This window comes from Uranotaenia lowii, chromosome 1 (genome assembly GCF_029784155.1).
Source record: "Uranotaenia lowii strain MFRU-FL chromosome 1, ASM2978415v1, whole genome shotgun sequence".
NCBI classification, from domain to species: Eukaryota; Metazoa; Arthropoda; class Insecta; order Diptera; family Culicidae; genus Uranotaenia; species Uranotaenia lowii.
Genome location: NC_073691.1, coordinates 141,495,840 through 141,507,369, shown reverse-complemented (window position 1 = coordinate 141,507,369; position 11,530 = coordinate 141,495,840).

The following is an 11,530-nucleotide window of genomic DNA, read 5'->3' as shown; positions in this document are numbered from 1 at the left end:
AAATGCAGTTTGCTTAACAAATGAGTATATTTTTCACAAGAAATCGCTGGATCTTCGGAAAAATGTGAAATTTATATGGGTCCCCTATTATTTGCAGTTATTATCTGTTATGATATGCATTGGTTATTAGGGACCCCGCGAAAGAAACCATTTTCTCCATTCAGGTTCCAGACATGAACTCCTTTACTCCGACTGGAACCGTTCTGTCTCTGGGAAGCCATCCGAGCCTATCGCTTTATTAATTATGGATTAATACGAACAAATCACAGCTTAGCCCACTGATTTCATAACTACATCAGACAACCGTTTTTCCTCCATCGCTAATCTATTATCGCATTTTTCCCGCTAAGGTGCACCACAACACCCCGCTGCCTTCGGTAATCAACATTTCGGATCACTCAACTGTACATAAAAAAATATAGGTAGGTACGTGTGCAGAAAAAGGAAAGAAATGAAAAAAAAATCTGCTCCAAAGAGAGATTTCCGAATGATAGTCCATCAACGCACCGGCTCAGAATCATATTTATGATTCCGGAGAAGGTAGCAAACAGTATAAATTTGTGCCACTCCCCATCCGATGGCTACCAGCCTGGTCAGACCGATCAAAGCCCAGCTGGTGTCTTGAATGATTCGGTTGCATGTAGTGTCAAGAAGCTTAGTTGGTTAGTGAGTGGTCAGGGAAGGTGGAAATTTTGCAGTCGAAAAGAGAGCGAATCAGATTCCTACGCAATGCATTCCCAGACTAGTTCGCCCGAAATAGCTGTGGCGTGTCGACGTACCAATCCGTATTTTTGACGGGTCCTTTTTTATGGCAATTCGACTAAAAAAATAAAAGTCGAAGTATTTGTTCCAATATTTTAGGTTTGAGATCAAATACCTACAGATACTGGCATTGAGTGTTCTTGTTTATGACTCCACCAGATGGGTAAATTAATTTTTTTAAATCGTATCGAAATGGTGACAACCGCCCTTCAGTTTGGCAATCTAAGTGTTAACGTTCAATGGATGGATTCATGGTATACAGACGTAGAGGAGATAGACTTTGTCTATCTCGGCTCACTGGTGACCGCAGACAATGACACCAGCCGTGAGATCCGGAGGCGAATTATCAGTGGAAGTCGTGCCCACTATGGACTCCACAAGCAACTGCGGTCGAGAAGACTTAGCCCTCGCACGAAGTGTAACCTGTATATGACGCTTATTAGACCGGTTGTTCTCTACGGGCACGAGACATGGATATTGCTCGAGGAGGACCTGCGTACACTCGGAGTATTCGAGCGACGAATGTTAAGAACCATCTTTGGCGGCGTACAGGAGAACGGAGTGTGGAGGCGAAGGATGAACCACGAGCTCGCGCGACTCTACGGCGAACCCAGTATCCAGAAGGTGGTGAAGGCTGGCCGGATACGCTGGGCGGGACACGTTGCGAGAATGCCGGACGACTGTCCTGCAAAACAGGTGTTCGCTACGAATCCGGTAGGAACAAGACGAGCGGGGGCGCAACGAGCGAGGTGGTTAGACCAAGTGGAGCGTGATCTGGCGAACGTGGGGTGCCCGAGAAATTGGAGAACGGTTGCCATGGACCGAGTGAATTTTAGGAATTATGTTCGTCAAGTTATGTCGTAAGATGGAATACTATGTAAATAAAAATAGACGTAGACGGTACACTGCAAAAAATCCACACTTAGGATGTATGTTTCCTAACACATACGTCTTCAAAACTGCTCAACGCATAGATTTCATAAACTTCATATAAACATTATATGCCACACATAAATTTAATGTTCAAAATATGAAGTTTATATGATATTGACACATAAATTCTATGATTTTCGTCTTAGAAAATTTCCATGTTTTCAAAATGGCCACCCCGAAGAAAAAGTTGGAGTGCCGTTTAAGCACAGGTTTAAGTGACAATTCAAACATTTTAATTTGGTAAGTATTATTGTATTAAAACTAAGCATCGATCATTGATCTTTTTTGTTCTCCCCCACAGGAAGATGGCCCTTGACTACTGCTATAGGAGGCAAGGATGTCGGCTGAATAAAATTGATCATTCTGATGATTTTTTTTAACATCCTTGAAAATGGTTTTTAGTTTTGCAGAATCAGGAGTCTGGTGACGATCAAAACCAGTGATTGAATTTTGCTGAGCATGAATTGATCAACCATCTCTCGCTCAACGCTTTACTCGGAAGCAAAGGTTGCTTTGAGGCAGCGAAAACGACAAAACCGATGATGCATACGCTCTCACATGGCCCGCCTTCAAGAAGCAATATACATTCGAGGCAGCGAATCCAAAAAACCAAACGAATGGCTCTCACTCATCTCCTGTTACATTCTTGACGAACCGAATTCAAAAGGCAGAGCAAACCCGAGTCTCCTCGTTTGTGCCTGGATCGAATACTCGAGGTTTTTCTGCTATTGCTATTATTGCACAGCAACCGCACGCAGGCAGCTAGTTTTTTCGTTTCTTTTCCCACCCTCTCCTTGCTCCATACGTTGCGGGCCTATGCAATGCAATAAGTTCGGTTGTTGTCGTTGTTGCCTCAACCTTTACGGCGAGGTTGAAGATGTTGGGGAAGAGGGGGCATAATGCCCACGTTAAGAAGAAAGCCTTGTTTTAGAATACATTTGAAAAGATTAACTTTAATTTTCGATTGTATTTGGAAGTTTGGTTTATTTTTTGTATAAATCTGATAATTAGAATAACTGGAAAGTTAAAAAATGCCACAAATTCAATGAAGTTTGAAAAGTAGGTAGAAAACTGGATTTCAGATTCAGTAGGGGCATAATGCGCATATGTGTGTACCCAATCGCGCCGTTTGACGTTTAATAAGTGTTTATTGATCCAAGTGCCTCCGAAAGTGTTTGCCAGGTAAAAAAACTTCTATTCTACTTCACAGATGGAAAAATGTATTGCTACGCGCAGTGCTGCCAGATATACTGAAATTCTTGTGAATAGTTAATTAAATCTATATTTAACTAGCTGATCCCGTACGAACTTCGTTTCGCTTTAAATCATTGGTACGTCAAAATGAGTTTAGAAAATGAATTCTAAACATTCTTTCGACAATTTTGGGGAAAAAATTCAACAGTGTTTAAAGTCGCTACTATTACTATTACTTGAAATTCAAATTAATCAGTTGATAAGCCTTTTTATCAAAATTTATGTGAGAGTGTTTTCTTCTCGATCGATTGCAAAATCTGGACATTATGGCAGAAACATGTACTATTTGTTTGTGTGCACGACTCTTTTGCTTGACCTTCACACTTAAATTGGTATCAATTAACTGCTTCCAACAAAATTATTGCACAAAACACTGAACATTCGATGAAACCCTCTTTTTCTGTCCCATGGCCCGAAATTCGATAATTGAAACCAATTTTACGTTCCTCAAAACTCCCTTGTGCCATTTTTTCTTTTCAAATTATATGTAAAATAACGTCAGGAACTTGAAAACAGTGAACAGTGAAAATAGACGCCCCTTTCGCCGAGTCAATTGCTCATAGTTTATAACACTCATCTGAACATTTTCATCTCAATTCGATGCATGATCACGACAATATCGCGAAAACAGTGAGCAACTAACATGGACGGCCTTTTTTTGACCATGATTCAAAACTTGACACCTGAAATCAATTATCTTTTCTGTTAAACTCCCATGTGTCAATTTTCATTACATTTCTATGCTCAATCAAGAGAATATCGTTAAAACAGTGAACAGATAATAACCCCTTTTGCCGATCCCTGAGTCAAGATTTGAAACCTGAAAGCAAAAGAGCGTCCCTAAAAACTCCATGCGGCAATTTTCATCTCAATCCAATGTAGAATAACGTCAATATCGCAAAACATTAAAGTTGGGTATGGACGACTCCTTCAGCCGACTTCTGATCCGCAATTCGAAACTTGAAATCGATTGCTCGTCCCTCAAAACGCTCATGCGCTAATTTTCATCACAATACGATCTATAATAACGCCAATATCGCAAAAATATTAATCAGTAGATATGGGCGACCCCTTTGGCCGACCCCTGACCCAAAGTTTGATAACTGTAATCGATTGCTCGTCTCTCAAAACACTCATGTGCAAATTTTCATTACAATCCGATGTATAATAACGCCAATATCGCAAAAACACAAATCAGTGGATATGGACGACCCCTTTGGCCAACCCCTGACCCTAAATTTGATAACTGTAATCGATTGTTCGTCTCTCAAAACACTCATGTGCAATTTTTCATCACAATCCGATGTATAATAACGCCAATATCGCAAAAACATTAATCAGTTGATATGGACGACCCCTTTGGCCGACTCCTGACCCTAAGTTTGATAACTGTAATCGATTGCTTGTCTCTCAAAACACTCATGTGCAAATGTTTATCACAATCCATGTAAAATAAAGCCAATATCGCAAAAACATTAATCAGTGGATATGGACGACCCCTTTGGCCGACCCCTGACCCTAAATTTGATAACTGTAATCGATTTCTCGTCTCTTAAAACACTCATGTGCAAATTTTCATCACAATCCGATGTATAATAACGCCAATATCGCAAAAACATAAATCAGTGGATATGGACGACCCCTTTGGCCAACCCCTGACCCTAAATTTGATAACTGTAATCGATTGTTCGTCTCTCAAAACACTCATGTGCAATTTTTCATCACAATCCGATGTATAATAACGCCAATATCGCAAAAACATTAATCAGTTGATATGGACGACCCCTTTGGCCGACCCCTGACCCTAAATTTGATAACTGTTATCGATTGCTCGTCTCTTAAAACACTCATGTGCAAATTTTCATCACAATCCGACGGAAAATAACGTCAATAACGTGAAAACAATATTTGTCTTGTATGGACGACCCCCTTCAGAAGGGGTCGTCCAAAAATCTAAAAACATTTTTCATCATTCCTGGTCCTAATGAGCATCCATGCCAAATTTCAGATCTCTAGCTCTTAAGACGGCTGAGTCTATAGAGGACAAACAAACAAACAAACAAACAAACAAACATACAGATAATTGCTTTTTATATATATAGATTTAGGAATTTTAAATATATTCGTTTATATTCAAGTTATGTTTTCCAATACAACTTATAAATATCTTTAAAATTGTTGTGATGAAACTACATATAAATTTAAACAAATACGAAACATGCTTAAAGATAAACGGACATGGCGCGTTTTGCCCCACCTAGACATGTTTATTAAAAATCGTTCTAAATAACATAAAAAATAATTGAATAAGGAAATTTTTCGTTTTGTGATGATTTTCAAGACCAATGTTCATCATTGTAACAGATGTCACATAATTTTTTTTGGCGACAGATGCCGTAATTCCTTACGAAAGTCAAGGCACAAATTGCAAGGAATATGGTTTCAAAAGTATTTTTGGATTTTCGCAGGGATTTATCGCATATTTACTTACTTACTTAATGATCCCGCGCCGATCCACCGGTGCATAGGGCCGTTGTAAAAGACCTCCACTGTTGACGATCCGGAGCCAGCGTCTTCACCTGGTCCCAGTCAAGATTCTCGTCGACAGTTCGGATTTCAGCGGCTAGGCTTCGCCGCCACGAGTTTCTGGGTCTGCCTCTTCTTCGATGACCTTCTGGATTCCAATCTAGCGCTTCTCTGCAAATCTCGTTTTCATCTTTTCGCAGTGTGTGCCCAATCCATCTCCACTTACGTTCCCGAATCTCGATTTCTAGCGCCCTTTGATGACACCGGCGATGTAGTTCCTCATTCGAGATCCAGTTGCCAGGCCACCAAGCGCGGATGATATTCCGCAGGCAGCGGTTTACAAATACTTGCAGTTTTCGCGTCGTCACCGCATATGTGCACCAAGTTTCGCACCCGTACAGCAATACGGATTTGACGTTTGAGTTGAAGATTCGGATTTTTGTTCGTAGAGAGATCTGGCGTGACCGCCAGATGTTTCGGAGACTCGCAAACGCAAATCGGGCCTTTCTGATCCGGGTTTCGATGTCTTTCCTGGTACCACCATCAGGCGTTATCTGGCTACCAAGATACTGGAAGCACTCCACTTTCTCCACTTGTTGCCCAGCTACCATGAAACTGGAGGGATTTGCTGTGTTGATCTCCATAGACTTGGTCTTTCCGACATTGACTTTGAGACCTGCTGCCTTGGAACTTTCGGTGAGGTCGTCGAGTTTGCTCTGCATATCCGGTTGTGTTTGGGCGAGCAAAACAATATCGTCAGCCAGGTCAAGGTCGTTCAGTTGCTCCATTGTTGTAGGATTCCACGGCAATCCTCGGTTCGGTGCACAGTCGATCGATCCAGTCAGAATCTCATCCATTACGATGAGAAAAAGTAGCGGTGATAAAATACATCCTTGTCTCACTCCAGCAGTTACCGGGATTGGTTCGGACAAGACACCATCGTGCAAGACCTTGCATGAAAATGCCTCGTATTGTGCTTCGATGAGATGGACTAGTTTCTCTGGGACCCCTCGTCGCCTTAGAGCCGCCCAGATGTTTTCATGGTTAAGTCGGTCGAATGCTTTTTCGAAATCAACGAACACCAGCAGAAGAGAGTCCTGGAATTCGTTGATTTGTTCCAGTATGATTCGTAGCGTTGTGATGTGGTCCACACATGATCTTCCGGATCGGAATCCAGCTTGTTGCCGTCGGAGTGTAGCGTCAATTTTCTCCTGGATCCTGTTCAGGATCACTTTGCAGAGTACTTTGAGGGTTGTACAGATCAACGTTATGCCTCGCCAGTTACCGCACTCTGTCAGGTCTCCTTTCTTCGGGACCTTTACGAGGATACCCTGCATCCAGTCGGCCGGGAATGTTGCAGTATCCCAGATGTCGGCGAAGAGACGGTGCAACATTTGTGCTGACAGGGCAGGGTCGGCTTTCAGCATTTCAGCAGGGATGCAATCGATCCCAGGTGCTTTGTTGGATTTCATGTTCTTGATTACCGCTTCTATTTCAGCCAGCGAAGGCGCTTCCGAGTTGACGCCATTTATGCGACTTACTGTTGGCGCTTCGAGCTGCGGATTCTGTTGGCCATCGCTATTCGTGACTCGGAAGAGTTGTTCGAAGTGCTCAGTCCATCGTTTGAGCTGATCTGTTCGATCGGTCAATAACTGACCTGCTCGGTCTTTCAGCGGCATTCTTGCATCTGTCCTTGCACCACTGAGGCGGCGAGAAATGTCATAAAGTAATCGGATATCTCCATTGGCGGCGGCTCTTTCTCCCTCTTCGGCTAGGGAGTTTGTCCAGGCTCTCTTGTCTCGTCTACAAGCTCGTTTAACTGCCTTTTCCAGCTCCGCATATCGTAAGCGGGCGGCTGCTTTGGCTGACCCGGTACATGCCTGCTCAATTCCGACTTTCGCCTTTCTCCGATCATCGACCATCCTCCAAGTTTCATCCGACATCCATTCACTTCTTCTTCCACACACTTTACCAAGAGTACCATGGCTCGTCGTGATAAAAGCATTCTTGATTCCACACCACTGTTCTTCGACTGTTCCGTCTGTTGGCAATTCCGAGGCTCGGGATTCTAGCTGTTCAACGTATGCCCTTTTCACCTCTGGATTCTCCAACCGGCGGACGTCGTATCGACACCCGACTTTCTCCTCGCGCCGTTGGACACGCGCAACTCTCAGTCGTATTTCGCCAAGGACGAGGTGATGGTCAGATGCAATGTCTGCGCTTCGTTTGTTGCGGACATCAAGAAGGCTCCTTCTCCATTTTCGGCTGATGCAGATGTGGTCAATTTGATTTTCTGTTCGGCCATCTCGGGATACCCAAGTGACCTTATGTGCTGGTCGATGGGGGAAGAGCGATCCACCGATCACCATGTTGTTGTTGCCACAAAATTCTACAAACAGCTCTCCGTTTTCGCTCATCTGTCCTAGACCATGGCGCCCCATGATGCGCTCAAGGTCCTGATTGTCGGAGCCAATCTTTGCGTTGAAGTCGCCCAAATGGATTTGAATGTCACCCTTCGGAATTTTCTCTACCACGCTGTTCAGTTGACTGTAAAACTGCTCTTTCTCCTGCAAGTCGGCAACGTCAGTTGGCGCATAACACTGGACCATTGTAAGGTTTCTAACCCGTGTTCTGAATCTGGCTACGATTATTCTTTCGTTTATTGGTTCCCATCTAATGAGGGCCGCGTAGGCCTGCGGGCTTAACAGGAAACCAACTCCTCGTTCCCGAGTAGCGTGTTCTCCTCGTATGCCAGAGTAAAGCAGGACTTGCCCGGATTGTGTCTTGTGTTCTCCAGTATTAGGCCAACGGACTTCGCTCAGTCCCAGAATTTCAAGCTTGAGGCGGCTAGCCTCTCTAGCAAGTTGTTCCAGTTTGCCTTGTTGGGCAAGGGTTAAAACGTTCCAAGTTCCAATTCGTGTCCGTGTTTTCATGCTAAAAGTCGTTGCCAAAGTTCCAGGTCGGTCATTTCTTTCGGATTCCGTAACAATTTCAAGTCGGGAACAGTAGGTTGTTAGCCTAAAGTCCCTATCCCGCGATGGGGCTGCCATCTTGGCCTTAGCTGGCGGGAGCCGCATTTCATAGATTCAGCCGCTCGCTGCGAGACAGACGCTGCTTGAGCCGCCCCTGACCTGGAGAACAGACGCTCGGTTGTTGTTGCACGCCGCCCCTGACCTGGGGAACAGACGCGTGCGGCCACCTTCTCAGTCTGCATGCGACCAAAGCATCCACCGGGGTTGGGTACCCGATCTCCGCTTAGGTTACTCGCACCCCAGCCGGCACCGCGGGGAGGTAGAGATAGGAGTTGTGAATAAGAGGTGATATGACCACTATGGGGTCTCGTGTTGCACATTATCCACCATTTACCAGCCAAATATCGCATATTTGATGCTAATTTTTTGTACAAAAGGTTTCTACTGTTAATAAGAAGGGAATATCGTACCGAATTCTTGAAATAAGTGTATATCTAGCTAGATATCGCAGTGGGGCGTTTTGCCCACACTGGGCATTATACCTCCAGTTCCCCTTCTCCTCAACGCAGCTATCGGCTTGAGTCCATCAAATTCAATAACGTAAATGAGTATGTGTGCCTCGTCTACTTCATGCATCATGTAGCGACCGAACGTTGAGAGAGTTCGTTCTGAGCAGCGAACGGATAGTGTCTCTCGGAGCAGATCCTCCTCATGGGGGGAGGTTTGAATGAATGTATATGTATCGTCTCCTGTATTACTATACGAGGCCTCAAAGTGTGTATTTTGAATGCCTCTGATGAGAAAATGGTTGAGGATTTCAATCACTGATCAAAACCATCGTTATGTTGGACAAACGGGTCGACAGGAAATAACGTTCCAGAGGAATACGAACACAATTCATGTACGTATAAGGTTTAGCATATTTATATTTGTTTTTATTAACAATAAATGTTTCGATAGGCAACACCTCACATTTTTTTATTTCACTCCGAAAAACTAATGCATCAAGTCGGCATGCAAGTAAACGCCTAGATGTAGGCAGATATTTGAGAGCAATGTAGGCTTATTATATTTATGTGTGGGATTTTATAACTTTTATGTGACGCATATAGAAGTTATAATTTTGTATTCTATATGTGGGGACACGCTATTTTCAATTGGGAGTCACATTGCAAAAATCTATAAGGCTAACACATATCCCCAATATGTGGATTTTTTGCAGTGTATGAAGGATCTCTCATCTTAATCCTACACGAAAGTTCTCATAAGGGCTAGATGTATGACCTCTTCCTCTGCACAACACCGAAATGTAGTCTGGGGCTCAGTCTTACCCTACTGTTCCTACATCCTCTGCAAGAAGTTGTTGAGGGTCATCACTGAGTATGTTTGCCCGTACCTCACCGAACCATAGACCATTAACACTAAATGCAAATTTATCTCTCTGGCGTTCGGCTACATATCCAATTCCGTTGTGATACTTACCAGTCAACAGTTGCGTCATGTAGTAGGTAATGCAATTAACATGAATATCAACGTTCGGAACCCCACTTTCCTCTCACTGAGCAGTTCCCCAAGCGATACTAGTTGACCTTTGGGATCACACTAAAATATTTTCGCTAATTTTGCGTGTATTTATGCCAAAGCAATACATCTTTCTTTGGTTCAAGCGAGGTAGGTTTAACTAAAGAGACTACATACAAGAGGCGCTGTCTGATCCCTTTCAAAATAATAAGCTTGCAACACTGCTGTAGGACTGCTTTTAAGACTGCTTGGTTTTGCTCGATTGGAATGACACTGACAGAAAATCAAAAATTCCAATCGTGACATTTCGTCTCTTTGTTTACTATAGGCTCGTTAGGTTTAACGACTGCGACCACGCGGACTCAAATGCAGTGCGGTATTTGCTGATAACCCGCAGGTTGATCAGCTTCTATTTCCATTCGTCAACTTCAATAGTATTTCCGCTATTAAAGGTTCCAACGAAAGGAGACCTGACTCTTCTGCTGGTGTTCGTTGATTTCGAAAAACCATTCCATTGACTGAACCATGAAAGCACAACGGTGTCTTGTCTTATCCCGGTAACCGCTGGAGTGAGAAAGGATGTATCAGTTGTATCTGTTGTCGGAAGCACTTTGGGTTGTGCAAAAAAGAGACCTTGACTACTTGAGGGTAGAAACTGGAATACTTTATTTAACTAATTTCGCTACCTTATATACTAAACAGTTTCTATGGTTACATAGAATAATTGTTTATTAATTATGTGTATGTTGTTATTTGTCCCATCGATTGCTTCGATTGGACAAATCTCAACAGAATCATATCACCGCTACTCTTTCTTATCGTAAAGGATGATATCTTGACTGAATCGATTCACTGTAGACCAAATTGAGGTTTGCAGTAGAATCTTTCAACAATGGAGCAACTGAACCACCTGGCAGACGATATTGTTTTGCTCGCCCAAACATAACCGGACATGCAGAGCAAACTCGATGACCTCACCGAAAGCTCCAAGGCAGCAGGTCTCAAAATCAATGTCGGAAAGATCAAGTTGATGAAAATCAACACAGAAAATCCTTCCAACTTCGTGGTAGCTGGACAACAGGTTGAGAAAGTGGAGTGCTTTCAGTATTTTGGTAGCCAGATTACGACTGATTGTGGTACCAAGAAAGACATCGAAACCCGGATCAGAAAAGCCCGATTTGCGTGTTCGAGTCTCCGAAACATCTGACGCTCACGCCAGATCTCCCTACGAACAAAAATCCGAATGTTCAACTCAAATGTCAAATCCGTATTGTTGTACGGTACGGGTGCCAAACTTGGTGCACATATGCGGATACGACGCGAAAACTTCAAGTTTTTGTGAATCGCTGTCTGCGGATTATTATCCGCGCTTGGTGGCCTGGCAACTGCATCTCAAACGTGGATCTACATCCTCGGTGTCACCAAAGGGCGCTAGAAATCAAGATTCGGGAATGTAAGTGGAAATGGATTGGGCACTCGCTGAGAAGAGATGAAAAAGAGATTTGCAGAGAGGCGCTGGACTGAAATCTAGATGGACATCGAAGAAGAGGCACTTGCTTCCA